Source organism: Coturnix japonica, chromosome 5 (assembly GCF_001577835.2).
Source record: "Coturnix japonica isolate 7356 chromosome 5, Coturnix japonica 2.1, whole genome shotgun sequence".
Classification (NCBI taxonomy): Eukaryota; Metazoa; Chordata; class Aves; order Galliformes; family Phasianidae; genus Coturnix; species Coturnix japonica.
Genome location: NC_029520.1, coordinates 5,782,730 through 5,801,759, shown reverse-complemented (window position 1 = coordinate 5,801,759; position 19,030 = coordinate 5,782,730). Strand labels below are relative to the sequence as shown.

The 19,030-nt window shown below is 41.0% G+C and overlaps 1 protein-coding gene and 1 long non-coding RNA gene across 6 annotated transcripts in view; one reads left to right on the top strand and one right to left on the bottom strand.

Annotated features, from left to right (window-relative positions):
- The window catches only part of SLC1A2 (solute carrier family 1 member 2), an 81,598-nt gene that overhangs the window by 43,594 nt on the left and 18,974 nt on the right, over positions 1 to 19,030 (bottom strand). The window lies entirely within an intron of this gene.
- On the top strand, positions 8,150 to 15,217 carry LOC107314388. Of its 3 annotated transcripts, none has more exons than XR_004307386.1 (6): positions 8,150 to 8,771; positions 9,077 to 9,147; positions 11,319 to 11,444; positions 12,180 to 12,624; positions 13,156 to 13,298; positions 14,563 to 15,217. It is a non-coding gene; the product is annotated as an uncharacterized LOC107314388 (long non-coding RNA). The 3 variants fall into 3 exon arrangements; XR_001555394.2 differs by having other exon boundaries at positions 8,153 to 8,771; positions 12,470 to 12,624; XR_001555393.2 differs by having other exon boundaries at positions 8,156 to 8,771; positions 12,481 to 12,624.

Below are 19,030 nucleotides of genomic sequence, written 5' to 3'. Positions count from 1 at the left end.
CTACACCTGAACACAATTACTAGCATTCATTTAGATGCTATTAGGGATCTATCATAAAGATCTCAATTGCTTATTTTCTTTTCTTATCAAATGTATATATTAACTAGTTATTAACAGAAAATAAGGTGAACTACTGCTTTTGTTATCTGCTTTGAAAGTTCCCTGTACCTTAACAGCAGCAAGGAAGTACCAACCAGACACATTAGCAGTCTTATTAACTTTGTGCTTTAGCTTTAACCTTCAAATTCCCTCTCTTCCCAGAGCCTCACCTTTCTTTTCCAGTATGGTCTAAAAGGTATATAAAGTATTCCAAGAACTGAAAAGTGTTGTTTACTATGCACATTTAACCAGAAAGAAGAATAAAAGGAAAAATCAAGTTGAAAAAATAAAAACAAAAGCTCCTCTCTGACTTCCAGTGGCTAAAGTCTGAGAGCGCTGACCTTCTACATGTCCAGCATTTTCCTCTGAAGGCTCAGAAGACATAAATAGATTCAAGATTGACTAGACTTCAGATAAACTTAATAAAAAGAAGCCAACAGAGAAAAATGCATTCTCTTCCATGAGATGTTTGTCAGCGGGCCAGCATATAACACTGAATCCAGCACTAATTCTGTTCTAAAACATTTCTCAGCGCTTCCTGTGTGGGAAATCTCTCTTCCAGAAAGTATTGCGGATAAAGTCAGAAACTGTTTGCACAAAGAGCAACTAGTAAGGAGACTGCTGGAAAACAGTTGAGTGTCTATGCACAAAATGTCAGAGCTTGGATTAGTATATGGAAATTCAAAATTCCCAGCTTGCTCCTAACAGATGTTAATTCTGCTGTTGCTGCTGTAGATAATGGTGTTTCTTTGCTGTTCTCCAAGAGTTCTTAAAGGAAATTCTAAACAACCATAAACTAATTTACTATTGTAATCTCCGAGTGACAACAACTTCTACTCCAGTGTAGAAGTCTTTTAGTATAAGATAATATTTGTTCACTGGCACAGTGTGTTTATTCATTTCACAAACAGAATGTTTATGTCATTTTGTGTTTAACAAAAAGCGTTTTAAGTTTTTTTCTCTCAGCATATGGCACATCCTAGCTTAAAATGCATCCTGTTCAAGAAACTTCGAGTCATTCTTCTCTGTTACTCACTCTGTAATTATTTTTCCAGAGTTCCTACTTTTCTTTCATGCCAATATGCTTTTATTATAGCCAGATATTCAGATTGCTTTAATCACAGCTATTGCTCTGGCAGAATTACTCTGGCCAAAGTCTGCTCATGTTTTTTCTACTGAGAACAGTCTCAAGAAAAAATGACTTAGGCTGAGCCCTGAAAAAGCAAAGAAACTTAGTTTTGAAGACACGCTAACTTCCTGTAGTACATTAAAGTGATTACAGAAACCAAGTGTAGCATAAGAGAATCTCTCGTGACAAATTATTTTAGCTCCTCAAGCTGAGCATGAGCTGTCTTATCCTTTCTGACAGCTGTTGCTTGGAGCAGTGTTTATGATCACACAGGGCAAGCTTTGATGAGTGCATGCCATCTGCTGGAACTGCAGAAGCCATTTACAGAGTAAATCCTGAAATGTAGAAATAATTTTGACCTACTGTAAAGCATCTTCTCTATTGTCTCTTGTGCCTTTATTTAATAATTGGGGTTGGAAGCCTCCTTTACATACTGTACCTTCAAAACAAATCAAACAGTAGCAAACACATTGCAACTGTAGTTTTGGGAAAGCTGGGGAGAGTTTCCTATTAACATAGACTAGGAATTTGATTCAAGTATCTGTATGAAATGGAGTGGACATTCAGCTAAAGAGCTCGTTCAGGTGATCTGTTTATACTGTCTCTCCTCATCAGCATGTCTGCTAGGATACTGTGAGCTGTGCCTGGAAAAATGCCGTGTTTAAGATGGAAGCTCATGAATACAAAACAGCTTTCAGAAAGAAGCGTGTATTTAGGATTACAGACCTAAGGATGGATGATCATGGATGATAGGGTTGTTTTCTCTTATATGTTATATATGTGATGCCCTCAGGGCACGTGGCTCTCTGCCAAAGGATCCAGTTCAGGGGCAGTGCACAAGACTGAACTGCCTTTGTCTCCCCGAAGTTTGCATGCACTCATTTTACAGATGTAAAAGAGTTGAGAGAATTTCAGCACTGGCAAGAGCAAGGTTATTTTTGGCATTCCCTGTATCGCTGTCTTAACAAGACATTTTCTTGAATGTTTTATTTTTGCTGTTTGTTTGGTATTGTCTATTGCACTGTAGTACAGCACTGTGAGTAGCCTCAGCTGAACTATCCCAGCTGAGCCTAGCACGCCTTCATGGGGAGATGCCTCTCTTTGGGACAGAGAGGCACAGCCACTTCGGGTGTCATGAAGACAAGTCTGTACGTGTGCTAAAGTTCTGAGGCTGGATAGCAAGATGCAACAGCCAGCTTTCCACAGAACACAACTACTGTCACTGCATGAAGACAGAACAGCTCCTGTGAAAACTAGGGTGGATTTCCTCATCTTGGCTGACTTCTGTAACCAGAACTTGAATTTTTCAAAGTTCTTATGGGAAATGTAAAAGGTTTACTAAATTATTCTGTAGTCCTCACCTGAGTGTTTTATAATACAAAGCAGGTCAAATTTGAGGGCCCAGAGTTTCAGGTCCCTGACAGTGCTGAGCCCTGCGTGCCCAGGACACGGCAGTAAGATGAGCGTGCAGCATAGCTATTTCTGAAGTATCATCTTGAAAGTCATCAGTCTGTAGGTTGGAGATTTCAAGTGCCATCTCCACATAAGCTATCAGACTACTTCAGTACAAAGTTAGAAAGTCTTAGCACACATCATGTTTTTTCCTTTCTTCCTTATCAAACCATATTTCTTAAGAGACCAAGCCTGAGATGGTATTGTAAAGCTAAGCAGAACATGTTGTACACACAGAAAACTTGAACAAAGTTTTAGTTTGAAATATGCTTAGCTACATCTCAAATCATAAATTACAGAATGATCTTAACCTCCAGCCATGTTTATTGTGGCGATATGTTTACCATGGTAAATTCCAAGGCATACAATGTCCAACAAAATGACAAGATATTGTAGGGCAATGTAGTTTAAGGAATAAAATGTCAAAGCAAAACTCTAAGGCTTTTATTCTGTTTTTGCTGAAAATCTAAAATCACTTGAACGTTTACCAGAAGTTGGAGTTACGGAAAATCTCATTTACTTTTAGGAGAAGTTATTGCCAAGAAATAAAAACTGCCCATGCCACTAACCATCCAAGCAGTGGATGTCCTTAAGTGAGTTTGAATAGGGCTAATAAAACAGTGTGAAGCATTGAAGCCCTTAGTGTAATGCCCAGCCTGTTCCCAGACCAGTGTCAGACTAAATGCACAAAACTTGAGGCTCACCAACAGCACATGTCACACCCAAACACCATTTTCTGCCCTTTTAATCTAACCATAGTGATCTCATGGGACACTGCTATGTGTTAACTCAGCAGCTCTTACACAAGTCCTTATAGTGAAGCATATGTTTATGTGGGTTATTGAACTGAGCGCTGACCAACAAACCACAGAAAAGTAGCCTACAATTTACAAGGCTGTTTCTTCTAACAAAGGGCTCACAACAGAATTGCAAGCTAAAAGCAACCACTGCCTAAATAACGACCATGGGAAACACACATTTTTGACTGTACACATTTCATTTTATTTTAAATGACTAAATATTAGACTTCCATATACTCAGAGACTTTGAAACCAATACTACTTTAAATGATCCCAACTTTTTTTTCATTATATGCAAACCTCCTAGGCATTTCTGACTTTTATGCCTACGGAGGCTTTTATCTATTCATTGCTTTTATTCACAGCTTTTCTACCTTGTTGCCTTAACACTGGAGTAGTGGGGAGCTTCCACTAATAGCTCACTGCTGCAGCAGTGCTGTTAGTGGAGGTCCAGCTTGGCACACGGCTTTTGAGCCTGGACACCCCAACCTAAGCTCAGGCTGCCAGGACTGCATGCCATGGTGTCTTCAGTGAGTGCCAGCAGCACTTTCTTTGTTTGCATTTACAGCTTACTGCTCATCAGCAAAGACTGTGCTGTCAAAAGCTGTGAAGTGGGGAAACAGGCATGGTGTACACACTGAAAATACAATGGATTAGGAAATGTTGTGGCTGTGCCCGGATTCTAGGGCAAGATAATGCTCAGGGGAGGCGAATCTGCAAATAGATTCAGATCAACTTCATATGCTGCAACTCTGATGCTGAGTTGTGCAGTGCTTCACAGCATGTGTGTTTTGCTTTCAAAGAAATGTAGAAATCTGTATTAAACAACCACATGGGGAATGATTTAGCTCTATGTCACCACAAACAACGCAGCACAGGTGAGTTTAATTGCTTACCACCAGCTAAGTACAAACCTAAACAAGGAAATCTGACATATTTGCTTAGCAAAACTAACCGAGGAAGCATTCTGTTCAAATGCTCTTCAAAATTCTCCTGCCCTTTCCACGTATCCTGCAATACCTATGAGTCAATTTAATCTCTGATACTTTTCTGCCTGACTAATTAACTAGTATCAACGATTAAAGGGAAAACATTTGTACCACTGAAATACTTTAAAAAGAATGGAGAAAAAAAATTTTGCTTATGCATTTGTGCATCTTTCTTTGGAAATCAAGAAATCACTTGAGTTTACCTTGTATTTTGTATCTTTCCCACTCACACTAACCCTGCTACTTTCTGATTACCTAAAACTATGGGTTTTCTTTGCTGTATTTATCATAATACAATTCATTAAGTCTATCCTTTCTAGTGTTGTCATCCTTGAAATACTGAACTCTGCTCTTCATGCTCTCTTATTGCTGTCAGTGTAGTCTAAATATCACACCATTTCCCTGCCAGAGGACACAAGGTCATTACCCAAGCAATTGTCTCCTGTGATCACATGCCTTTCAGTCATTCTGCTGAGCACATGACACCAGTCACAGTGTGACTGCATCCTTAGGGACATTCACAGGAGTTCTCTGGCCAGCATCATACATGATAAGCAAGTAGAAAGCAGTAGATTCATCAAAATCATAGAGTTTGCTTCAAAGTAATTACAAAAATCACCACACTTCTTAAGGATGGCAGTGAGCTTGAATTTTGGATCAGACAAACATAAACTGGGGAATGCTCAGAACTTCCTCTATTTTTGTTGGGTTGCAGACTTTAAATGTTGGGTGATTATTAAATCATTTTATAATACAACTCCCTTTATTTCAAGCTCAGCCTTATTCCAGTTCTGCCTTCTACCTTACTCTGTTTTAAACTCTGCTGCCTAATAGGCCTGGCCCTTCACAAACCTGGTTCTGCAGGAAGATTGTAGGAATTGAGGGTGATAATTAATGGCCTCTGCATTTTTGCCTCTATCTCCTGGTTTTAGTAATTTGACCACTTTCATTGCAAAGACTGACACAATAAATTTTTATACTCTTAATATTTTTTATGCAGTTCAATACTGCCTTGTTTGAAAATTTATTAGCAGGGCAAATAATGACTCATGGGCGTTGTGCAACTGATTTTTTTATAACAGGAAGCATAGGTGTTAGACAAGAAAATATAATTACTCTTCACTTGTGCTGAAAAATAAACACAGAATCTGAATAGTCAGGGTGAACACATACTTCACTCAAAAAAAGTGGGGAAGAGTGTGATCAGAGGGCAAAGTTACAAAAAAAAGGTTACAAAACAGGGCCTTACGCTGTTACATTCATGTATGAGGTCCCACCTTTATCAGCATAAGGTATTTGCATTTTTGATACATATTTTTGTCTAAAAAATGTTTCTCAGCTGCTTCTTTTCTCATCTCTAGAGGCATTTAGCACAACTATCGGCTGTGCAGGAGTTTTTTAGCACTAATGGTGGAAAGTCGTAAGCCACAGGATGGCTGCCAAAAGCCCACTCCACTACACCACAATGGCCACAGTACAGGGCCTCCCCTGTACTGCTGACACAGCCCTGATGGTGTCCCCAGCTCTTCCTCATCTCTCTTTGGGTGCAGGACAAGGGCCTCCTGGGTCTCCCCAGGATATGCTGGGGCTCACAACAGCCCTGTGCCAGACAAGGGTGGACCATGCTCAGTTCTGATTGGGGACTGCTCAGAGGTTACCTAAGGCAACATATCTACCTTCAATCTTGATCTACCAGTCAACTTCTTGCGAATACATTTTAAAGCAAAACCTACTCAGAGAAATAGAATAAATACTCCTGACTTAGAAATATATTAAGGAAGAAAACCCCTTCCTCTCTCCATAACTAACCCCTCTATCTCTGTAGACACTTGCACCTCATCATGCAAAAAGCTGGTTAGCTAGTGCATTTGTTTGGACTCAGTGTTTTTTCTTTCCAGTGAGATGCTATAACATCATACAAACTAAGCATGGCCTTGAACTTATCTGGGAAAACAAAGCTCTAGCCCTGCTCCAGGAATGACCATCCCACTCTTGCCATTCTTTGCTTTTGAGTGCTTTCACATTTCCAGGTTCCAGAAGATGGACTTGGGAACAACAGGAATCTCTTGCCAAGCCTTGAAAAAACTTCTTCAGAGTACATAGGTTCAGCAAACATCCCTCAGCTTCCTCCTGCCTAAACTCTCAAACAACCTGAGCTCCTGCATCCCAAAGTTAGGTAGAATGGAAGCACAGATTTTCCTGCCCTTGACTTTTTTTGCATTATTTGAGTCAGGAAGAACTTGGGAGTCCAAACTGTGCCTAAGCTGCATTGCCTTATACTTCATAAGGCAGTAATTCCAAGGGCTCGTGCCACAGCTCTCTACACAGATTCAGGTATTATCTATACAAAGAAAAAGAAACAAAACACAACAACAAACCAAACATGATGCTAACTGCTAGCTGCTCTTCCTCTTACACATCACTTACGTTGAAGGCAATCTGGCTTGTTACTGCACTTGCAGGAAGTATGGTACAGATCGTCTGGGATAATGAAATGCACACCTGCAATAGCAGCCAATCCACTTTCACCCACATTACAAGGGAAGTTCATTTGCTTTGTTAACATGATATTTTTCTAGTGCCAGATATATGTTAAGCCTAGGCTTGTTTTTACATTCAGTTAGGATTTATCTTCACGTGGCCTAAGAGAAGGAGAAGGTTGGGAAAATTCAACAGAATGTCTTCTGCCAGCTAATGATGTCCCATCATTGCTTTATGTCCTTCCCTCTGCTTATTACTGGCAGGACACAAACTGATAAAGGACAAGCATACATCTTATGGACAGAGACCAATTACTCATCATTAGAAGGAAGGATGAAGCAATGTCCCTAGGGTACTCCAAAAACACCCCACAGAGTATTTATTACAGTTTTCCCAGAACCACTCCTTCTATGTGTTGACATTCCACATGGACTTACACAGATACAGCAATAAATAGGCTTCCTAAAATTAAAAGAGTTGTAGGCTACACATTTTTCTTTCTATTATATTCTCAGAACTGTGAGCAAAGGGAATATTTTGGTGTTCACTGTTTGGTGTTCCAGGATTACTACAGTTTGCATGAAGGCAGCTTCAGCTTTTCTTTATTTTCTATGAGTACAGCTGAGGTCTACATGAGATATCCTGTCCCAGAGGAAATAATCTTTCATTGATTTCTTTGCCCCTGCCTCTGCCCTCTGATCCTGTTGACAGTTCTGGCTTTCACACAGTGCAAGTATTTAAGCAGTTTAAAGAACTTCAGTGCAGGATGTGAATACATAAGCGTACAATGCCACTTTCTCTCTGCTTTCAGTAGACTTTGGAGTAAAAGTGAAAGCACACAACATTTAGCACAAAAGGAAGCAGCTGCTATAGCTGGAAAAAGAAAGCTGACAGAAGACAGCCCCCTTTTGGTTAGTACGTTAATGACCATTTTGTGTAACCAGTACACTAATGTGAGACATTGTACCAATGAACTGAACCCACAACATCAATAAGAAAAAACAATTGTTAAACAGCAGAGGCTAATGTCTGTGTAGAAAGACATTAAGTCCAGAGCATATCTGTCTTCAAAAGGAACCCAACATCTTTAACCGTTTTCCACTATACGTGCCTTGTGGACTGAGCCCTCTCTGAGCTATTTCCAGAGACAAGCAGCAAGTCTTGTCACAAGCTGTCCTCATTGAGGTGAGCATCATTTGAGGAGCAAAGGCATTGCAAACCAAGTTCTTCATCTAAGCACGAGCAAGTCACCTTAAACTCAGAGCTTCAAGTATGTTTGAATTAAAAGCTTACTCAGGGGAAGGTCAGATTGGACATCGGTAAAAAGTTATTCAATGAAAGGGTGGTCAGGCACTGGAACAGGCTCCCCAGGGCACTGGTCATGGCCCTAAACCACTGGAGTTCAAGAAGCATCTGGATATTTCTCTCAGACACAGGGTTTGATTTTTCAGTGGTCCTGTGTGGAGCCTGGAGTTGGACTCCTTATGGGTACCTCCCATCTTGAGATTTTCTATGATTCTGTGATTTTATTCTTTGGAATGCATATCACCAATGGAAATTAGGCCATGATCATCCATTCTGCTAAGTATGCCCTGTACGGGAACTGTTGATCACAGCCTGAACCTCTGATTGATCACCTGAGGCAAGCACTGAGTCAGCTGCAGGAGCACAGGTGAAGACAATTCAGCTGTGTTAGTAGAAGGGGTGGAACCTGGCTGCACCTCAACTAGACCCCCCACTTAAGGGTTGACTAGCCCTGGGGCAGGTTCTTTTTCAGGAGATTGCTGCTTTTGGGGTTTTTTATGCAAGCCCAGGACACAAGTGAGTATTTTCATTTATTTTCAGTTTTCCTTTCTGATGTGATAATCTTTCTAGCTGTATGATCTGTAGATACCAGCCTGACCACACCACTCTGTATATTTCTGATTGTACAATCCCTTATCCCACTAACACTTTCTTTTAGCCCTGTCTTTGGGCACAGGGTTTGGATTACTGCCCTAAAGGTGGAAAATTACAACAGCAAATTGATCACAATGTCTGCTTTGTGGCACAACCTCTCCCTTTCTGCAGCCCTTTAAAACATCCCTGATAACATCTAATGGTTTTTTATCTCTTCTTGTTTCCAGATCTATATTTAACAGAATGAAGGGCTATTATCATTACAGCTACAGGAGGTGGACACTGTCTGATTAGTAGGGTAAGTCCCTTTCTTCATTTATGACATGTCACAGGTCGCATTTCAGCTCCTTTTGCCCTTCTCTTGGAATAGAAAAGGTTCATTCATACACTCCAAACAGCAGATTTTTTTCACTTTAAAAAGAAAAATGACAAGTTACAGTCTAGACCCACTTATTTCTACTAGAGATAATAACTTTTCAGGTTAATATTAATAGTCTAGGGTATTGCTATGTGTAATAAGCATCACCTAAGAGAAAGCTCACCTTCAGACTGAATCCCAAACTGTGATTTTCTTCTTTATTAATTAGCTTTTCCAAGTTAAACAAGGTCAGTACATCTCCTTTTTGTCTCTCGCTTGCCTGCCCCTATAATCTCCTTATGTTTTGTTTCTTTTCTGAGCTACCATCTCTTTCACACTGACAAAGACTAACAGTTTACATGGCTTCAGCCCCCTGTGGAATCCTCTTTGTTTTTCTTGCTGTGGCAAGAAAAATAAAAGATTATTTATTTCTGTTGGTTGCAAAGATATGTATGAAAAGGAAAGATCTGGCTCTATAACTGACCAAAATTAAGAGTGAAGAAAGCTTAGCAATAATCTCCTTCCCAAAGTAGAAAGGAATTTATCAGATGGAACTTGACCACATCTTTTAGTTGAGTGCTTGATTCAGAGCTTAGTCAAAATTCCAGATTTGAGAAGAACCGGGGAAGGGAAAGTTCAGAGCATATCTCCAGAGCAAAATAACTTCAATATACTGAAATTAAGGTCTCTCATTACCTCAGGTCTATATATTTTTAGCTGGGCAAGGGACATCAGCATGATTCACTTCTCCCATCGCAGAACATAATCTGACCTTTAGCCCAGCCTATTAAGAAGAATAGGAAGCCATCTGGGTACCCCCATTACAACTCCTGTGGCAATACAACAGAATTTCATATTGTGACAGTTTGATGGTTCAGCCAAGGTAGTTTCCTCTTTGATTTCCATAGGAGGAGAAGAAAGCATGCCTCAAGATTTGTCTTCAAACTCCTTCCTCACACAAACTCTCCAGGCAGTTCAAGCATCTATTGTAAAATCAGATTCACAAAATTACCTCAATTTTTCTTAACATTCTTCATCCTTGGATCATATCTCTGACAACAGAAATTAATCTAAGAATTCTGGAAAACCTATGTTTTAGTGTAGTTGTGATGTACAGTGTTACTAATGCAATGTTATGCTTTTCTCTTTGAATCATAACCACATCGGTTGTCCGGCATAAATAGAGCAATATACATGTGCCCTTCATGTGTTCTTTGCATATAAGCAAGAAAAATCCCAGGAAATCTAGCAAATACAAATATACAAACCAAAACAAATGTGTTATCACAACTTGCCACAACTTGCTCATCCCCTTCACAACACCACTCCTCAGTGTGTAGCCTCAGTGAGAAGTTAAATTAGCAAAAGCTTTACCATTTCTACTCTTAAAGCCCTTAATGAGGGGTCATATGAATTATGATGGTCAGAGTATTGTGGATCTTTATACTGTAGGAAAAAGATGATGGAGGAGAAAAGAAGAGGCAAACAGAGGGTGGGGTGGGGGGGAAGTGGGGAAAAAATGGAGAGGGGTGGGGAGAGAAAAAGAAGGAAAAATGAAAAAAAATCATAACTGTTGTTTGTTTTTTTCACACCCCTGCTAAAATATACACAGGTTATGTATGAAATCTAGAAAGGCCTTTTGCCTCAAAAGTAAAATCTAAAAGCCATTAAAAGTAATGCAGATCAGACTAATCAGAAAACAGTTATTAGTCTTTCTGCTCACTGTTTGATTTGCTTATCCTTTAGTCCAGAAGCCCGGCTCACAAGGTATGGTTTTGTTTTTGTTTAACATTAAATGCTTCTCTTGTTTTCTTTTAGTATTGGGGAGAGGGGGAATACAAAGAGGAACAGTGAAAATAAAAACATTCATATTTCAATGTTTTTACTTTATGTGGTATGAAGGGTGCTGTGAAAACAGACTGTAACACTGAGCTGAAAGGGGAATTCAGCCAGAGCATTGCCTGCTCCTGTGTCTCTCACTTGCCCATTGCCTGGACTATCATACAATAACTCCAGTTCAGTGGGATAAAAGTATATCGCGGATATGTCTTAGGAAGAGGATTGCTAACCAGACATCTCTTGCCTGTTGTGTTTTTCACTTGGTGAATAAGCGTTCTTATCACATGACAATGATGCCCGTGTGCCACTGGATGCAGGAGAACTTATTCCTGAGAACCTTCGCTAGAAGATATAGGAGGATATTTCTCTACACTGTCAAGAAGAGTTAGAAGTTCAAGGTACTGCAGTGGTGAGAAAAACCTTTGATAATCACCGCACCTGTTATGCACATGTATGCATTTAATTCTTCCTGTTTCCTCCTGGTGATTTTCAGCCTTAATCTCATTATAGTTGAAATGAACATTTTTATCCTTTTGCAACTACTCATGAAAATATAGGAAAGGGGATTTCTGAACAGCTGTATTGGCTGTATACATGCCAAACAACCTGCTAATAGACAGAAGTAAGAAGTAAGAAAGCGAGCAAAATGAACAACTTGAATAAATGTCACCGTTGTTCTTTAAGTACATGTGAATGTGGAGTCCAAACTCCAGTTTCACAACATTCTGATATAAGTGGTGTGCATAAGGAAAATGGAAAGATGGAAATTTTAAGGTAGTCTATTAACTTCTAAAGGTAAGGATTGGACCTTGCAAAAAAAGGTCACTTTCTCCTACTTGGCTTTAACCTATGAGGGGAAAAAAAAGCTCCCAAAGAGTAAAATTCACCATGGGAACATTCAAATTTCAGGTCCTTGAGGGCCACAGAGTTTGTACTTATTGTGCAATCAGAGATGCTGGAGTGAACAAAATGTTATATGTGATCAAGAAGTTCTGGTTTAGATCATGTTCTAATACAGTCTCAAGAGAGGCTGGCACTCAGGATTAAGGTTAGCACACAGCAAACAACATCACTCACTGTGGTCACCATCTCTGCATTGTTGCTCTGTTTTTCACAGCCTTCTCTCCTGATAGGTTACCACTGGAGAAATAAGTACAACCTGGATTCACATTTCAAAACAAGTACAGGGGAAAATCTGCTGTTTCAAAAGAATTAGTTTGGGCCTGTGAAACCTCTGAGCTGATGCAAATTATTGCAATATCTGCCCTAAGCCAGTCCTGGTGAGCTCTATGACGTAATGTGCTCTTACAGACTTCTCTGGGTTTTTCAGAAGATGCAAAGACAGACAAAGTGGACAGTTTGTACATGGATGCTTTTTTTCTGTGATTTACTTTATACCCTTTTGCTCATGTTCATGATGCAGTTTTTCCTCAGCTATCAAAGGAGCAAGGCTCTTCCTGGGAATATCCTCCTTACGTCAAACCATCACAGCCTGAGCTCTGTTTTGAAGGCTCAAGTGCCAGTGTGTTTGGGCCATGTGATACGTGCAACTTCTCCATGTGAAGTCAAGCAGGACAGGTAAGAAGAGATGGTATCATGATCTCAAGGGCTTGTCTGAGATGGTAATACCAAAGATTTTAGAGGAGGAGCCTAGTTACTCAGTCTGACCTCAAGTATCTTAAAGCTACTTGTATAATTGAATGGATCTCCCTTGAGCAGATGCCTCAGGAGCCCTTTCCATAGCCAATTAGAAGGCTGTAGTGATGTAATTGGACATCACAATAATCAAAATTCATGATTACCTTGAAACCTCTCAGGGATTGGGGAAATCAGTATCACTTTAAATACTCCTACAGCAGATTCAAATTATGCCATCCTGAGCTAGTATCATGGTCATACCCTCTAAGGCACATCATGCTGCTGCATGACCTAGGCAAGTGGCTGATTTCTCTTCTGAGTCAGCTGAATGCTAATTATATTCTATTATATTTTAAAGAAAAATCCAAGAGTGAAGTTGCACAAGGTCAGTTCTTTGCAGGCAGTAACCTCTGCAAAGGAAGCAAAAAAGGATTTCAACAAAGGCTGCTCTTATTCTGTATCTACCCACAGGGATGTCCAGGTGCAGGAGGGAGCACATTGTGTACCCTGCTACATGTGGAAACAAAGCAGTGTTGTGCCCCTCTTCAGCGCAGTACTCCAGAGCTGCAAAATTATCCAGAGCCGCAGGGCTTTAGATGACTGACTTGCTGAAGGTAAGACATGTTGGAACAGAACCCTGATCTCCTCTCCTCTTCTAAGACTTAGATTTTTGAATCTGAACCAAACCATACCAAAGTTAAAGGAGAATTCCTATTTATTGTAGTGATTTTCAGAGAAAGGCCTCGGGGAAACCTGAGAGGAAGATGTGGGCACCATGCTGTATGAGATCCTGAGGTGCATGACAGGAAAGGGATTTACCTGAGTAGGAAAAAGAGTGTTCCCGCTCCTGATTCTGTAGATATAAATCTCATTTGCTCATTGCTGGTTTTATGCACAGTCGCTCCTCAGTTGCTCAAGCAGAACAATGCAGCTGGCAATAGATTTCATTTTATATCTTGCTTGGAAAAAATAACATATGCAAGAACATCTGGAGAGCATGCCCTCCTCCCTCTGGACGTAAAAGAATGACAGAGATGATGGCAGAACCGCTCAGAGGCTTGGCAGCACCCTGCAAAATATCTCATGTTGTCACACTCATTTGTCACGCTGAGCAACTAGATTCTTTCTCAGTAGGCTACATAGGACAGCAACTGTAATATCCTGGCACTTGTAATGAAATATACACTAAAAGCTGAGGGCACTCAGTGCAGAGAAGTCTCCACCTCATTTCTGGCAGTCACTTTCAGTACCGTGCAACAACTGCTTTCAGAGCACCTCTGTGCCTGAGCATTCCCTACACACAAGCAGGAATAAGATAGCGGAAAAAGAATCCAATTTCTTCATCCTCTGTGCATGTTATTGGCTTGACTATATTTCTGTCTAGAAAGAAGTTGTTCCCCACAGTCTCAAAGAGGCCTAAAAGCCAACTGCTGCTAGCCCATTCCTTCCCTCCCCCAACACCTCCTCCCTTGGGTTACACTACACTCTCCTGCTCAGTTTTCTGTAGCTCTGTTATGAAGATTTCAAGCAATAAAAGAAAATTGTGTCGATATGCTGTACACTGGAGCTTCAGACCTTTTCTTCAGCAATTACAGTCTGCAATGCCATCCCATCTCCAAACTTGTGTTACTGGAGCATGGAATTAATTGGCTACAAAGATTCCTCTTGGGGATACTGAGCAGAGATGTGCAACGCCTTGGAAAAAAAAAATAGGTTTCTTACAATGCTGTCAAACAAATATCTCATTACTTCTTTACCTCTGACTTTTTGGGAGTGTATGGCTTAGCTCCAAATGAAAGAGCTGATTTATTTTTAAAGCATGCAATATTAGTATGTACTGAAATAAACTCACCAGAACAATCCGTGCTCTTGTTTCAGGGAACGTGCTCGCAAATGCAACAAGAGGTGCTGATATGACTTACTGCCAGGCTTCACACACTGAAAGGATCCTAGCTGGATTTACACACGCAGTGTGCAGCATCCAGCATTCAAAACAGTTGGTCAACATTTGCCTTTGGAAATGTTTTTCATCACAATTCTCTGCTGATGTGTTCTTTCTGTCTAGATGTCCCAGTTTAGGTCTGACAAACAAGCACAATGGATATGCACTCCAGCTTCTTTTCAATCTGTTTTTCTTCTGCTTTGAATTTGAATCAGGACATGAACTGGAATAGCAACTATTAGGACAATTTGGCATTTTTAAGGGGAAAATTTCCAATGAAATAAGCCACCTTAATTTTATTGACCGTGGTGGAGGTAAGCTAGTAGTCATGGTTAATGATGAATTTACCCACTGTATCTTCAAAGTTATAACTCCTTCAGATCTGCCCTTGACTCTGTTGTTTCTGTTATGCTAGAGATCTGCCAGACTGCTCTGTACCTCGGTTTACCCTCCAGTAAATCAAATGCAATGCCTCTCAGTGCTATTAGGGTGCAGAAACAGCTTTGCGAACCACTGTAGAAACACATTGTTTTTATTGCCATCTTACTGTAGCTTTAATGAAGTATTCTCTCTTGAAGGGCACTGGAGGGGGGAAAAAAAAAAAAAAAAAAAAAGGGAGAGAAGATGGGAAGGGTGGCAGGAACAGCAGAGACTCCAAAACACAGAAACCCGTCACTGCACTGCTACAGAAGTGGATGAGCCTGGAGGCTTCTGTCACTTCACACTCACAGCTGGGCTCCTGAGACAGGACATCACATGCACATCTGCCTTAGAACAGAAGAAAGAAGAAAGCAGAGGATTCTTGAACTCAGGTTGGTGGCAATAGACTAGGTATCTGTTCTGGCAGTGCACACATAGACCAGAGCTCTCTTGTAAAATCTTGTATGGAAAATCCTAAGGCATGGTTACTTACTATTGAGAATTACTGGTGCTTCATAAGAACAATTTTCCCGTTTTATGACCTCCTGTCTCAACCTACGCTACTGGATTTTTGACGTCAGCATCACTTCTGTGTAACATTTATTTTACAAAGCAAATATTAAGAGTCATGTTTCTTGCTAAAGTTCATCACCATGGGAAGAAGGTCAGCTAGGTAAACTGGTATGAGTGTGCATATGCCATTACTTTGCGTAGTTGCCTTTGCAGATGTAACTTACTCTGAACAATGGTTCTTACTGCAAGGTATATATGAGATGTACTGAATCTTCCCTGCTCGGTTAATATAGAAAGAAAAGAATTTAATGTATACCAAGCAGATACAAGTGTTAGGAAAGCTTGCCTAGTGATGAAGATGGTGACATTCTGGAGTAGGAGGCAGGAACTGGAGGATGTCCCTCATTTTCCCTGTTGCTTTAGCAAAGATTGGCCAGAGGTGAGAGCGGAGCAACTCATCCTTTCTCAGACAGGGATGGAAAACCTCCCAGATCCTTTGCAGCATTACTTCCTCTGAGACTACAGTGGCTGTAAGTCTTACAGCAGTGTTTTGGTGTTCACTGATGTGGAATAAGCACTAATACAAACACATAGCAAAGAGCTTTGATTGCTTGATTGCCTTTAATCTCTTCCTAATTATCAGTTTCCCTCAGCCTGTGAATGTGTTTTACATTTTGTGCTGGGCGGGGAGCCCCGCTCCTCTCCTCCAGCCAGGTCTGGCGTGCTGAATCCCCATCAGAGACATCACGGCTGTAAAGCCCTGTTATTTTCCAAATATCAAGGAGTTCTGAGGCACCAAACATGTCAGTATTGTTCATTAGTGGGAAGATTCCCACGGACGTGTCTCTATCCACACTTAATTACATGATGATCTTCAACCACTAAAAATAACCTAGAATTTCTGTTTCTTTCAGCAGCCCGGGGTACCACCACAACCCATCTATCACACAAGTGTGAAAATTCATACTTTACACATCCCAGAACAGGCCCGGTGTTCATTCCCTCTTTAACCATGAGTCCTTGTTGTCTTAATCCCTGGTGTCTATTTGTAGTCCTTGTACCTATTTGTGGATAAAAGCATGACTGTTTATTTATAGTGAACTTTTTCCAAAGAGTTTTATTTTAAAGCCTGACTAATCTTTGCTGCGCCATGGACTAGGCTGATCTCTAGGTAAATCTTAGCTTAGATAGGTGGTGAGCTGCACAAAGACACCGACTACGTTTTCAATTAATCCTCTTTTATATCCACCCTTAGAAGAAGGTAAGGAAGGCACATAAAGAGCCAGAAGTCATGTAACACTTCTGTGGAACTACAGTGCAGCCGGGAAAGTTGGGGGAAGCCACAAGCATTTAATTGTCTCCTGTTTCTTCTAATGGTATTTTTAGCAGTTCTACATGTGGATTTATCTGCTCTGCCTGCAATTATCCACTGCATCTCAGAGACAGGAAAAGCCTATATCTACTTGCTCAGATTTTGTTACTTTTATCTTTGCCCCTTCAGCTGGGCTGTTGGAAAAGAGAAGGGCTGCAGGAGAAACACATATCAGTCTGTGGAATGGTAGAGTTTTAGATGGCTCTTCTCTGTCCTTGACCTTGCAGATGCTAAAACAGTGTCCGCTTGCCTTATAGTGGTGGTATTGGCTATTGCAGGAGCTGGGGAGGAGCTAGCAGAAAGGTGAGGGACACCTGGCCATTGTGCAGTGAACAGGTAGGAACTCTCCAGTGTCCGGGAGGTCCCAAAGGCAGAAATGCCTCCTCAAAGTACCACCACAGCAGCCATGTGAGTATGGAGAAGGCCATGATGAGGGCAAATTGCACACTCCCTGTGCCCTGAAGTGAAAACCTAAGCCTTGGATTAACCCTGGCTGAGTAGAGGTTGAGCACCAAATTTGTTTTCCTAATCCAGGCGGTAGAAATGGGTGCTTGTAAAATGGGGGAGCTCTGACAAGAATTTCCCATTCCACTTTCCCAATTTCATCCTCAAGCCCAGACCCCAGACTGACTTTCTTCAGCAAGAAGAAAATCTGGGCATTAGCTCCCTGTTGTGCTCAGCTCTGCACACAGTGTAAGCACAAGTCTTCATTTTTCCAAGTAGGGGCTGCATATAAGCAGACACTGCAAAATCAAGCTTGACCTTTTCTGCTCCAAGCTTAAATTAATCTTCCTCTCCTTTCCGTTCTGGAGAGGGAAGAAAAAAGAATAAAAGTATAAAAAGACACCAGAAACCACATTTTAGTGAAATGATAGTTAGATGTACTATTCAGTTTGAGATATGCATTGAATGCCTGAATACTTCATAAATGTCTCTAGAAATATTTGAATTAGCTGTAGCACTTTGCCCGTTTTGTGGTGTGAATTTGAGACTTTACATCCTCTGGCCAATGACCCCAACACCCCTGTGGGAGAAATCCAGCAAGCAGGGCAGGACTTGGCACTGCCAACCCACAGAGCCCTGTGCTGCCCACTGTCCTGGGGGGGTCACTAGGTTTCTGCAGGCTGAAAGACAAGAAATAGGTGTCAGAGAAGGGCGGAAAGTAGCAAAAAGCAGCCCTGCTTTTGCTACCATCAGAACTCCTGGGACATGTGGTAATTCTCTATTTTTGTCTCAGCCATGAAGCAATCAATGACTGATGCTGAGCACATCAGAGTCCGAGGCCTTTCCCACTCACCAGCACACAGTTCTATCAGCCAGCTTTCAGGAGATCTGTTACATCCTGCCCTGAGGGATGAATGGTAACAAGCACAGAGCAGGCAAAAATTATGTAGTATTCCTGAGCCATGAGGATTTTCATGAAAGCTTACTTTTCTTTTTTCTTTTTTCTTTTTTTTCTTTTTTTTTCCTGTTTCTTTTCTGGTTGTTGTTGATGATGATGATGATGTTGTTCCCATCTGATTTGTAATGCTGCTTCTTTTTTTTTTTTTTTTTTTTTTTTTCAGTCAGAAGAAGCAGGGAGTTGGCCTTGAATATTCCTGAATCATGATTCCATCTGAGTTTACTCAATAGTTGTATCTGCCAAGCAGAACCCGCCTTCTCATGCTATAGCCCTGAGCATGCTCCACAGGCCAGGCCTGTCCACCCCTGCTGCCTGGCTGTTTTCAGTGCATTATATTTCAGGATCGCTCCTTGGCTGTAGTAAATACCCCTTCCCACTTTCCACCACTCACTGCACTCTGCAGAAGAAAGGAATATTTTCTTTCCTGTTAAAGAGCAGCTATGGGACAGCAGTGCAGATCACAGAAGCATAAAGTCCTAAAATCACCCACCCAAGTTGGAAGGAATCCATAAGTATCATCGCATGCAACTTTTGATGAAGAAATGGGAGACAAGCTGATGTTCTCCTTGTTGACAGGCACACTGAGCATGCTGTGCTTCCTGGTGGAAGCACCTCTCAAGACCAGAGGACAACAGGATGCTGCTGCAGAAAGGCTGGGTGTTTTCAATATCCATTAGTGCCTTTGGACCTCTCTCCA